This window comes from Sciurus vulgaris (assembly GCF_902686455.1).
Source record: "Sciurus vulgaris genome assembly, chromosome: 6".
Lineage (NCBI taxonomy): Eukaryota > Metazoa > Chordata > Mammalia > Rodentia > Sciuridae > Sciurus > Sciurus vulgaris.
Window position 1 is genome coordinate 80,598,014 of NC_136466.1, and position 14,064 is coordinate 80,612,077.

Below are 14,064 nucleotides of genomic sequence, written 5' to 3' on the forward strand. Positions count from 1 at the left end.
CTTCAAATAAATGAAATAAAAAATACTTGATAAATCTAATTATGGAGGTGAAAAATTATGAGCACTAGAGAACACTAAAGAAAGAAATTAAAGAAGACCTTAGAAGATGGAAAATTCTCCCATGTTCTTGGATAAGCAGAATTAATATTATCGAAATAGCCATACTACCAAAAGCGTTAACAGATTCAATGCAATTTCCATCAAAATACCAGTGATGTTCTTCACAAAAGTAGAAAGCACAGTTTTACAATTCATTTGGAAGATTGAATAGCCAAAGCAATCCTTAGCAAGAAAAGTGACGCTGGAGGCATCACAATATCAGACTTCAATTTACACAACAGAGCTATAGTAACAAAAACAGCATAATATTGGCACCAAAACAGACACAAAGATCAATGGAATAGAACATAAGACAAAAACAAAACCACATGAATATAGTTGACAAAGCTGCCAAAAATATATGTTGGAGGAAAGTATCCTTTTTTAACAAACGGTGATGGGGAAAACTGTATATCCATATGCAGAAGATTGAAACTAGATCTCTCTCTCTCACCCTGCAACAAAGCCAACTTCAAGTGAACCAAAGACATAGGAATTAGACCAGAAATTCTGCAACTGCTAGAAGAAAATGTAGGCTCTCCACTCGACATATTGGCACAGGCATCTGCTTACTCAACAAGAATTCTAAAGTATGAGAAATAAAACCAAGAATCAATAAATGGGACAACATAAAATTCAAAAGCTTCTGCACAACAGATGAAACAAGAACACAAAGAAAGAGCCTACAGAATGGGAGTAGATGTTGGCCACCTGCTCCTCAGGAAGGGGATTAATATCCAGAATATATAAAGAACTCCAAGAAGTTAACACCAGAAATAGAAGGAGGAGGAGGAGGAGAAGGAGGAGGGGAAGAGGAGAAAGAAGGGAAGGAGGAAGAAGAAATGGGCAAAGTATTACACAGACACTTCTTAAAGAAATACAAATGGTCAAGAAATGTAGAAAGAATGTTCATTATCTCTAGCATTCAGGGAAATGCAAATCAAAACTACTGTAAGATTTCATCCCACTAAGTCAGAATGGCAATTATAAAAAATACAAATAATAAGAAATGCTAGTGAGGATGTGGTGGAAAATGTGTACTCATACATTATTGGTGAGGTGTAAATTAAAACAACCTCTCTGGAAAGCTGTATAGAGATTTCTTAAATAACTAGGAATGAAATCTACATCTGAACAAGTTATTCCATTCCTTGATATTTATCTACAAAATACTAAAATCTGCAGAGTATAGTGATACACACACATCAATGTTTATAGTGGTGCAACTCACAAGAATCAAGTTATGGTACCAGCCTAGATGCCAATTAACAGATGAATGAATAAAGAAAATGTATTCATTTTTTAAAAAAGAGTAATACCTATTATTTTTGCTATCCCTATTGTGTATTTAATTATGCATCAAAATAAAGACAGTTCATTTTTAAAAAGATGGTTCTGATCATCTTTGTAGTAAAATACCTCAGTAAAACCCCTTTTAAGAGTTGTATACACCACTATGGTTTCTTGTGGTCACTATTACAATTCCTATTTTATCATGAAATAAGGGCCACTTGACATTTGCTTAACATAAAAAAAAAAAAAAACGAAAGGAAATAGATTAAAGCTAATGATGCTAAAGGAGATTGTTTCCGAAATTAGTTCTTAATTTCTCTTTTATCGGAAGTACCCTAACAAGCAAACTTGACTATGTTCCAATATGATTGCTTTTCTTAATGTTTCTCTTCCCTGCAGTAGTAATAGTGAAAATGTGATTTAACCATTTTTGAAATTTTATTGAAAAAGCTTATTGTTATACACACACATATTCACATATCTATATGTATCTTATGTATGTTTAGTTAATTTATCCCTTCATATTGCTAACTTTAAGCTAAAATTCATCTTTTTTTCCTTATTTTCAATCCATATGAATATTCTAATGTGGGAATTAATATGAAATGTTTCATTATTTTTAAAAATTTACAGTTTTTCTTAAGATATCAAGGATAGGTCAATATACTCCTGCTTTTGTTAAACATTTTATGAGCATTTCAACATTTCACAATTGCTTAAACTAGCATGATGGTATGAACCTTTAGGCCCAGTTTCTTGGGAGGCTAAGGCAGGAAGGTCACTTGAGCCTATGGTTGAGAAGAACAACCTGGGCAATATGGTAAGATCCCATCTCAAAAAATAATCCACACACACACAGAGAAAGAGAGACAGAGAGCAGACATTAGCTAATTTTTAAAAAGTAGCCTTAACTAATCTTAAAAACAAATTAGATCAATAAATATAAGGGATAATGGTACTGGTGATGTTTTTAGATTAGGTAATATATAATAATAATATTGAATATTTAATAGTTTAATTCTTCATGAACTGTATGTTTATGGTTGTTAAAATAGATCTGAGGTGGGGTATTCTTATTTTCCTTTTCTGGGGGTTACTGAGGATTTAACCTAGGAGTGCTTAACCTCTGAGCTACATCCCCCCATCTTTTTTATTTTTTATTTGAGGCAGGGCCTCATTAAGTTGCCTATGGCCTTATTAAATTGCTGAGGTTGGCCTTGAACTTGTAATCCTCCTGTATCAGCCTCTCAAGTCACTGGAATTAAAGGCATGTGCCCCTACAGCCAGTCTTATTTTTCCTTTCTAAACTGGACTCCTGCATATTACACAAGTAGTTAAAACACACATAAACCAAAGAAAAATGTGCACATCATAAATGAACAAATTATAGAGCTGCTGCAAAAGTTTTTGTTAAGAGAATCAATTCATGTGTGTGTGTGTGTGTGTGTGTGGTGTGGATGTGTATATAAATTTGAGGTACTAACTAATGAAAAGGAAATTTTCCTTTTTTAAAAACATCTCTTCTTTAAAATGTAATATTTCAGTGGAATTTCATATTTAAATATGAAAATTAAAGTTAAAAGTAATTTAGAGAAAAACAACATCATGACCTTACAGCAAGCAGATGTCTTAAAAAGTCATAAAGCTCTAGCCATGGAAGAAAAAATATACAAGTTGAACTATATTAAACATAAGAGCTTCTGTTGTTCAAAATACTCCATCATGGGAAGGAAATGGCAACTCAGGAGTGAAAGCATAAAATACATAGAATTGACAAAGGATGTAAATCCAGACTACTTAAAGACAATATGCATATTAAAAAGAAAAAGATAATTGGATGAAAATTTGTAAAAATCTTGACTAGATACCTCAGGAAAGAAAAATTAAAATGATTAATAAGCTTAGGTAAAGGTACTCAATTTCATTATCTATTAGGAATTGCAAGTTAAAAATGCAACTTAGTACCAGTGCACACTCACTGAAAAAGCTAAAATTAAAAATGTGGTATGTATTAAGCATTTGGTAGGGATGTGCAATGAGTTGCACCTTAAGGAAATACTCAGGAGAATGCTTTGGACATATACCTACCATACAATTCAACTTCTAAGTATATTCCTAACTGAATTGTCCTGTAATACTTACCAAAAGTCATTTGTCAAAGTCTTCACAGAAGTATTAATTACAACAGCAAGAATCTTGACACCACTAAAATACCTTATCTAAAGTTGAATGGAAGACTAAGTGGCAATGTGAATAGGTGATCTAAAGAAACTAATAAGAGTAATTTTCCCTAATGTAACCTTTTCATAAGAGGTCAAATACTAGTGAATATTATTCCATTGAAACAAAATAGAAAAGCAAGTAAAAACAACTTATGCCATTACAAGTCACACTAGCGGTAGAGGAGAGATGGGGGTAAAGATTTTCTAAGGTCTAAACCTATGTAATAGTTACAACTGGTAAATGTGATTTGAGAAAATCATTAGAGTTTATTAATATATGCACTTTATTTCACATATATTTTGCTTCAGTAAAATGTTTTAAGTGTATATATATATAAGTGTGTATGTATGTGCATATGTGTATATGTGTTTGTGTGTGTGTATATGTATCTCCAAGTCAATTCCTATTTCCAATAAAAGGTGAGACAATAAAAGCCTATTAGGTATAAGAACTCATATTTTTTACTGTTTCTTCCTGTTTGTTTTTTTTTATGCGTTCCACATATTTAACTCTATTTCTATGAATTCATGTCCACCAACATCATAATGATAGAGTGTATAACTCTAGATCCAGACATGGAATTTCAAAGTGAACAGCCAAAACTTTTAAACAGATGACTCTTCCTACAAGATCCTGTCCTGTATTGAATTTAACAGTTGACTTTTTACTCAGATTCAATAAATGTGAAAGACTCCTACATGTGAAATAAATTGAAAATTGACAATTGAGAATGTCAGATTTAAAATTACTTAGCAGCATTTTCAAGATTAGGTGAGCATTTTAAGTATGACTTCTATTTTGTTGTTTGTTTGTTTTGTTTTTGTTTTCTTTACACTAGGAATTGGGTATTGGGAAACAAATGCTGAGCTCAGGAGATTCCTTCAAGAGTATTCCTAACATTTTGAAAATGATTTTTTGACATTGTTTTCTGGTCTAGTTATTTTGAAAATGTCTAACTATGTTTTAAATTGCTTATTATTTAAGTTTTCAAAAAAGAGTGTAATTATGCAGGTAGGACATCCAAAAGGTCATAAGCATCCTATTACATTTCTATTTATTATTCTTTATGTTCCACAAAATTCTAATTTTTACATGAGATAAAATACTCACCTTTATTAATACATAATAAAAACCATGTGCTTACCTGAGAAGAACAGTGTGCAACCCTTCCCAATAACTCAGAGTGGGAAGTTTCTTTATTATTTTATTGTATTGTATTATTTTTAAATACTGCATTTTGATTCATTGTACACAAATGCAGTATATCTTTTCATTTCTAAGGTTGTACATGCCATGCTCATCTTCCCAGTGAGATCAATATAATGCTGTCTTTATCCTCCCAGTTTGGTCCAGCTGGATTTTAGGGAATTGCTCTTTTACCAAAGGTAACAGTAGCAACATGGCTTCTCTTTGGATTGAAATACTTGCAGCACTCTTTGTTTTTAATCAATTCTTGATGATGGTTAGGAGGCCTGAGAGCTTAGTGTACTTACACAAGTGTCTCAATGACACAGAATGCTGGATTGGTAACATTCATAGCACTTTATTATCACCATCCCCACCCTTAACTGAGTGTTGACATTTCCCACTGGAGATACTAGCTCAGTATCACAAATTACATGACAGAGGACTTTCTACTAGTGAATTAGACTCCGTCTTAAAAGTATTTGGACATTGTGGATATTTAGCTACATGTTATTGTTTTAATAGTTTGCAGAATGTCACTGGAATGTGCACATCATTTCCCTTCCTATTATTTTTTGTTTTATTCTGCTTTAAGATTTCATTCACCCTTTTCTAAGTCAGCAGAAAGAAGTTAACACTTACTGGCCTCTGTGCTAGATGTGATTTGCCCTCTTGCCCTGACTCCTCAAAGCTCCTGTGACAGTTTGGCCTGAGTCCACAATGGACTTAAACCAAGGGATACTAATTTGATTTTCATTTCTTCCCTCCATCTGGGCAGTTCTCACCATCTAGACATGAAAAATAGGTGTGATAATGGAGCCTGGCACATCCATCCTAGCACTACCTAAGGAAATAGAAAAGCTAGTCCTCCCTAAGGCAAGCAGAAGAAGGGGCCTTTTTTTGAATTTATGTTTGGAGACTCAGATCTAGAAAAAACAACTCTTCAGGAAAGGAGTAGATCAAAGGCATCAACCAGTAAGTGGCAGAAGTATTAGGTCATCCAGTCTGAAGTTCTGGACTCTTCACTGATGTTTGTTGCCTAGGGTTAATGTATGTCTTACCTTCAAAACATTGCTCTCTTGATGTGGTATATATATATATATATATATATATATATATATATATATATATATATATGCTTTTTTTCTTATTTCCCTTTCTTTGCTTGTTAATGTCAGATTTTTGGTCAGATGCATTAAAACTTGTTATGTCGAACTTCTTTCCATTTAATTTTTTATGACATAAAAACATAAGCAAAGATACATGCCAGCTGAACCAAATTCATTCTTATATTTTAAAAGAAAATACTCCTTACTCTATAATAGCTACTAATCCTAATAATAAGCTGTGCTTTATATTCAGCAATGGAATTTTACATACAATCTCATTTTCATTTTTATTCCCATCATTAAAGGATTCTTCTCCAAGGTGGCTATGATTATTTATATTTTCAATGAAAAAACTGAGTATAACATAAGTGAAGTTCTGCCTGACCTACCTTTGAATCTAACTGAACACCTTTGATTATAAATAAAAGGTGTCATTATTTATACAGTGTTTTTATAAAATACTTTATACAACAAACTGTCTCCAATTATAATTCCTTATGGGCTTGGGCCAGATATGTAGGCTTATCCTAGAATGTGGTGCATAATCTGTGGTTTCAAATGAGTCCTGAATTTAATGGAGAGAATAGGTCAAAGGCACCAACTAGTAAGTGACAGAAGTATTAGGTCATCCAGTCCCAAGTTCTGGACTCTTCACTGATGTTCGTTGCTTAAGGCTCTCTGTTAGTTTAGGCCTCTACATTAAATTCAAATGCATGTACAGCCCAGACAGCAAGATAATGGCAGTGAAATGAAAACCAGCAGTTTCTTTGTAAAGGTTCATGGACTTTTTCTTAGTGTCCACTTCCCAACTGAGCAGGCCACCCACCCACTTCACATTATCATTTCTCTCAATGGAAAACACTCTGAACTCTTCCAGCTGTGATTGCATTTTTACCTTTAAGACACACGAAATTTTAAATTTTCATGAAATGTATCTAGACAATGTGTTTATTTTATGTTCACAAATGAAAGATGTGTACTAGTTAAATTATAGGAATTTGGGGGTAAAAAGTGAATAAATTGAAGAAGAGGCCCAACACAAATTCAGAAATAATTGCCTTAATAATGACTATTTGTGAAGATAATTCAGTGAGTAAACTAATTTTCTTTCCCAATAAAATAGAAGAGAGAAAATGAAGTAAAACATTTGTTGACCAACTTGAAGTTATGAATAAAGTGTTGGTTGAACGAACTTTGAGATTAATGCTGAATTCTTAACAATTACATCTTTTTTCTTCATTTAAAAAAAATGGTATTTAAAAGACACAATTTTGCTCCAAAATTCTTTAACATTTGAAACACTGTGTTATAAAACAACATGTAGTTCAAACACTATTATAGTGGCATGAATATGCATTTTATTCAGAAAATCTTCTAATAATTTTTAAAATTAAGACCTCCAATTCCTTAAGCTTTAAAATACACTGAAATCCACAAGTTATATCAGAGGAAGTTCAAATGAGTGGAGTCAGGTTGCATTAACGTCAAAAAGGAATCTAGTATATTTTACTAGAGAAAAAGAAAGAGAATAGGATAGGTGGTAGAAGAGAGAACTCCATCTTTGCTCTTTTCTGTATTTTTACAACCATAGGGGCTGAGGCAAACTTGGAAAGTCGTCTGGTCCAGCTCTCTGCCCTGAAACAGAAGTATATCACTGAAACAGATGAGAACCAGTAATGTTTGCTGAGCCCTTCAGAGAATAGCATCCCTAGACTCCTTTGTAACCTTTGAATTATTTTTCTGTGGCTATTTAAAATGGTGGAAATCTATATGGTTTTTTGAAGCCTTGAGGTTTCTTAGGAGAACTGAACAAAAAGCTTCTGAAACAAATCATCACCCTTTAAAGAGATCTTTGATCTTAAGTCTGGAGATTATTTTATAGTATTCAACTAGAAGGGGTGGGGGAAGTCAAACATGAAATCATTAGCATACTTGAAACTGCTCAAATAATGTTACTACCAAAATAGTTTTTTGGAGTGTGTAGTAAGAGAGACCGGTTACTTAATGCTTGTTAGAAAAAGAAAATGTAATGACTATAATTGTGATGATATTTAGATTGGGATGTCTTTAAAAGAAAGTAAAACTACTTATTCTTTAATAAGGCTCTTTCCATGCAAGGCAGGTTTTAGAAAGCTGTTTAACCAAATGAGGTAAAATGTTTAAAAAATCACAAATAATTTATAATTGCTATTTGTGAAACCTTAAGACTGACAGCATATTTAAGGAGCTCATATTTATAATAAGTTTTAGTTAATAATAAATTATGCTGAGACTTTGAGCTAAGATTATCTTCACATCCAATATACGACACATATTTCCTAAATTCTGCATTGGTAAACTGTGACTTTTTTGCTCTACTTTCCTCAATTTTGCCACCGTAATTCTTATTTTAATTCTGTTCCTACCCCTCCACAGTCTACATACCTTTCCTACAACAAGTAAAAATGTAGAAACTTACAGTATTTTATGATATACTTATTTACCAAATGAATGATGTAATATGATTTGTGTAATTTAAATGTGTTAAACTTTCCAGCATTTTTTGTCATAATAGTTTCTATATTTTCACCATCTGTGACAGGCTTATATCAGATACAGCATCTTGCAAGATTTAGTCTGCAGGATTCTGTAATGCAGTCTATGTATACAAATAACTGAATTTCCCTTGGTATTTTTATGTTCATTTTCTTTAATTTCTTTAGGTTGTTGTGAATGTTTTCTTACAAACCCATTTTAGCTGGATTTTTGCAGATATTTATTTTTTATGATCTTATTTTTGTCAGTTTTTTTTTTATTGCTGTGACCTATATACCTGACAGGAACAATTTTAGAGGAGGAGTTGTACTTGGGCTCAGAGTGTCAAAGGTCTAAGTTCATATACGGCAAACTCCATAGCTTTGGGCTGGAGGGGAGGCAGAACATCATGCAGAAGGAGTTGGAAGAAGAAAGCAGCTCGGGACATGGAGATCATGAAGTACAGAGAGAGCTCTACACACTAGGGGCAAAATATAAACCCCAAAGACACTCCCCCAGTGACCTATCTCCTCCAGTCACAACATTCCTGCCTGGAGTTACCACCCAGTCAATCCACACCAGTGGATGAACCTAATCATCCCACTTCATTATCTAATCATTTCACCTCTAAAAATTCTTGCATTGGTTCACACATGATCTTTTCCAAGACATCTCATATCTAAATCATAACATGATCAAAGTGCTCAAATATACATAAAATTAGAAAAAAGGAGGTAATGAAATTCACCACACATATTATTCATCATTAACTTCAATAAATGTCAGAAAATATTGTACTGCCTTTAATTGCTTCCCTTATGCCATGTTATATTAAGTTTATGAGGTAATACATAATCTCCTCTGTAATACTCAGAATTTCTAAAATTAAAATAGGGTTAATCACTCAAATTTCAAAATGATCTTCCCATGAAAATTGATAGTATACTAAATAACTTATTGAGGAATTGAATACGTGATCATAAGTAAGAAATATAACACCTGAACAATTTCTGATAAATAGTTGTGTGGTGATCATACACTGTGCAATAAGATTAAAATGTAAATTGAGGGGCTGGGGTTGTTACTCAGTGGTAGAGCGATTACCTAACATGTGTGAGGTACTGGGTTTGATTCTCAACCCCACACATAAAAAAATAAAGGTTCACTGATGATTAAAAATGCATTTAAAAGAAAGTTTAAATTGAAGTTGTGGACCATATATATTTACTAAACAAATAGGAAAATAACTTATGTTTCATTGGCAGATTTATTGTGTCCATGCCATGCAATTTTCTTCAATATAAAACTTAATGAGAAATTGGTATTTGATCAAACCATAATATTCACCTTCACGAATTTGGGGAAATCCCTAGCAACCCATCAACAAGGAATATAGGGAAAACAAAGTTTTTTGGTCATAGAGAAACTAAAGAAAAACAGCTTTCAAAAACTATCCTAGGGTGCTGACGATATAGCCCATCTTGTAGAGTGCTTGCCTAGCATGCCCAAGAACCACAGTTTGAATCCCCAGCACCTGGGGTGGGGGGCGGCGGGGGACAAAAAAAGGAAAAGACTGCTCAGATGATGCCAACCTTTAAAAAAAAAAAAACTATCCTAGTATCAAATCACATAATAGTAGAGGAGATGTAGTTGTTCATATAATTAACTTAGAAAAATAAATTCATTCAGATAGTGAAAAGCAAACCTAAAAAATAGAGTTTGAATGTTAGAACATACAAAAGAAAAAAAAAAACTTTAAAAGTAGGTTTTGGAAAATCTCTAGGAAAGGATTGAAACTTAATCATTAACAATCCCCTCTTGGACATATCTGTTTCTGCTTTGACACACCTCAGCCTGGGCAGTTATAGCATATTACATCCTATTGATGATCAAATAGGATGAGGATTTGAGTTTATAAATCCTGGATTCACTGTGTTGGAATCTCCTCCAGAGGATATGTACACTTCAATGTTCAAATCTTAGTAGTATCATATCAAAAAGTTGATGTTATAATACAGACTTAGATGAAAGTAAAAACAATTCCTACTTGAGAAATATCTAAATATGTAGGGATATAGTAAAAATAAATTTAAGAATTATAATAAAATATTGCATACACATATTAGCAAATTCTAGAGATGTGGATTTTTCATTGTAATAATTCTTTGAGTACTTAATGCATGTTTCAACTGATGATAAAAGTCAAATGGTTATTCTGAAGTCTAGTGCTTAACATGACTAAAAGATACTCTTACTAAAGGGAACCATGAATAGATACTGGTTTTTAGAAAATTGAGTCTTACCTGGTCAAGACTTTTTTCCAAGGAAAATACAAAATCCTCTGGCATTTTGAAAGAACCAGTATTCCAAAGGTCAATAATTTCAGGAAAGTGTTTGATAGGTTCACACCCAAATAAGAACTATTCAAAGAAGTTACATGCTCTCAATGAAGTTGTATTTTGAGGAATGGAAGGGAAATCCAAGGAGGAAATTAAATGATAAACCACTTCCGATATAGTTACATTTTTGTTTCATATGTATTATTTCACTTCAGGCCTTGACAAAATACCTTCAGCAAAATTAAAATGCTCCAGAGTACAATAATAAAATCACTATAGAAAGTGTGATCCTTTTGGGACATACCTAAACCCTAATTCTAAAGGGAAGTTTAAGGTTACAATAAAACTAGTATTAAGTACCATTTATTTAGTGCTAGTTCTAATCTATGTGTAATATAGGGAGTAAATACAATGTGATATAGTATATAGAATTGCATATATATGTGTGTGTATTTATTACATACAGAATTGTATGTTATACACAAACACAATGCATATACATTGTCTATACTGTGGGTGGAAGAGATTAGCAATGACACTAAACAAATAATGTCAGACTGTATAAATATACAAACATCCATTAATGATGCTTCAGAACTATTGGTATTCTTATTTTCCAGATGCAAAAAAATATACATAGCTTTGGAAATTAAATCATTTGCTTCAATTCCATGTAACATTCAAGTATAGATTCAGTTTAATAAAATCTGCTTTGTTTGACTCATAGCCCATATCATTCTTCTTTGAAAGTATAGTCAATTTTGAGCTAAACCTTAGGACAAAGAAAACTTACAGGTTGCAATTATTTATTGTTATATTATTTTGAACTTCTCAAAATGAATGAAAGTAATAGTAGAAAGCCTGAAACTCTAGGAATTTTACTCTATGGTATTATTTTAACAGTAAATTTTTGATGATTTTCCTATCCAAAAAAAAAAAAATATATATATATATATATATTTATACTCATAACCAGCATGCCTGAGCACAGGAAAAACAGAACAAAACAAAAAAAGAAAGAAAACTCATACATGCAAAACCAAATCAAGTATGTATGCATATATATATATATGTATGTATATATACATACATATAAATATATATGAAAGTAGTCATAGAATGAACTGAGTTTATCTTTCACTAATTACAAATCAAGGGAGCCGTAGCTCCTGAGTGGCGCACATCTGTAATTCCAGCAGCTCAGGAGGCTGAGGATGGAAGATCACAAGTTCAAAGCCAGCCTTAGCAACATAATGAGGCTCTAAGCCACTCAAAAAGACCCTGTCTCTAAATAAAATATAAAAAGGGATAGGTGAATGTTTTCTCTGATACACAGATGCTAATTCACAATAAGCGGGGAAGAGAATAGAGGTATTTTGGACTACACAGAGGGAAATGAAGGGATGGGAGAGAGCAAGGGGGTTGGAATGATAGTAGAATGAATCAAACATTATTACCCTATGTGCATATATTACACAACCTCTGTAATTCTACATCATGTACAATCAGACAAATGAGAGGTTATATTCCATTTATGTATGATGTGTCAAAGTGCATTCTACTGTCGTGTATAACTACTTAGAACAAGTTAAAAAATAAAAATTAAATTAACAAAGGGCTAGGGGTGTGACTCCATGGTTAATGGGTTCAATCCCCAGTACTAAAAATAAATAAATAAATAAAATGATTAATTAAATCAGTGGAAAGTATAACTTTTCATTTATAATGTAAGAAACATTACCATAAAGAAAGCAGAAATCAGGTTAGAACCTCCATTCTCAGCCCAAACTAACATAGTCTCACAGCCAAAATGTATAAATACCTTCTTACAAGTTATTATATAGGCTCTGCCCTAGGCCCCTGAGGCAGGATTCTGCCCCAATCAGTTCTGCCATCCCTTTGCCAGACTATTTTCTTTCTTTGATTGTAATTTGTCTCTAAGTTATATAATACCAATCTTACTAGGCCTGCATTTTCTATTGTCTGACATTTCTTTTGGAAAGAAGTGTGATAGACATTTAGACATATACACCATATTAGCATAGAATTTGAAATATTATGCCCTTGTTTTTATTTTTTCAAAATAATTAGGTGGTCAAAACCATTTTTGTTGCCAAACTAGCAAATAACATATGAATGACACAGGGTAGTATCTCGGTTCTAAGGATGCTTTCCAACCCCTGGCTTTGTGTATTCTGGTTGATCCATGTTTGGAAACAGTGGTGGTGGGTATGATTTGAAAGTCATCAATGTTATCAGTATGAATAGAATTATTTCAGGTGAAGTGAGTAGTTAAATAAAAATAAATATTTAACTGGATAAAATGAGACTGGCTGAGCAAGAAAAAAGCAATGGAAGAAATCTCAAAGAGAAAAAGTCATAACTTTTACGTTTCAAACTAAGTTTACATATGAAAACAAATATACTGGGAAACATACAAATATATAAAATTCACATGTTGATACAAAATAATTGAACACCATAGTAGGCAAGCAAAATTGGAAAGTGGGTGTATAGCTCACTAAAACTCTATATCAACAAGAAATAAAATTTTTAAAATACACATTTGCAATTGTCTAGAAAATAAGTTACTATGACAGTATATCATTTTTCAACAAAGCACAAGTTTTACCTTAAAAAGTAGAATACTCCAATTTGAAATGACTCAACTATTTCCCTTACAAATAGCCACAGATACTCAATCTAAGATACATAATTCTTTTGTCAGTGACACTACAAGACATTTATAGATTTTAAAGAGGTCTATATTTTTCTACTTGTACCAGAGTAGCTCTTATGCCAGTTAATGCTAAAACCACATAAATCATCATTTAAAAGTTGGACATAATGTACAAGTTAACTAATTGAAAGATATCTGTTAGTGAACAAGACCTGGTTCTTAATATCCTTTTCAATATCAAGGTGCACTCTCTAGCCAAATGTGATGTTAATTATAATAATCATATTAAGTATAGTTAGACTATTTTCTTTCCTTGTTTCTAATTTTCTAAGTTATGTAAAACCAAACTTATCTCTGTGTGTTCTTATTATCTTACATCTCTTCTGGAAAGAAGTATGATGGACATTCACACATATATACTATGTTAGGGTAAAGTTGGAAATATTTCATTTTAATTTTTTAGAATAATTAAGTAGTCCAAACAGTTTTCCTTTTTTAGGTTATCCTCAAGAAGTTTTTACTGAAGTATTTTCAAGAGAATAGTCTTCCATAACTGCTTCTGTTTCCTGATGAATCGATACTGTACAAATATACTGGTTTGGCATTCAGTTGCATTTCATTT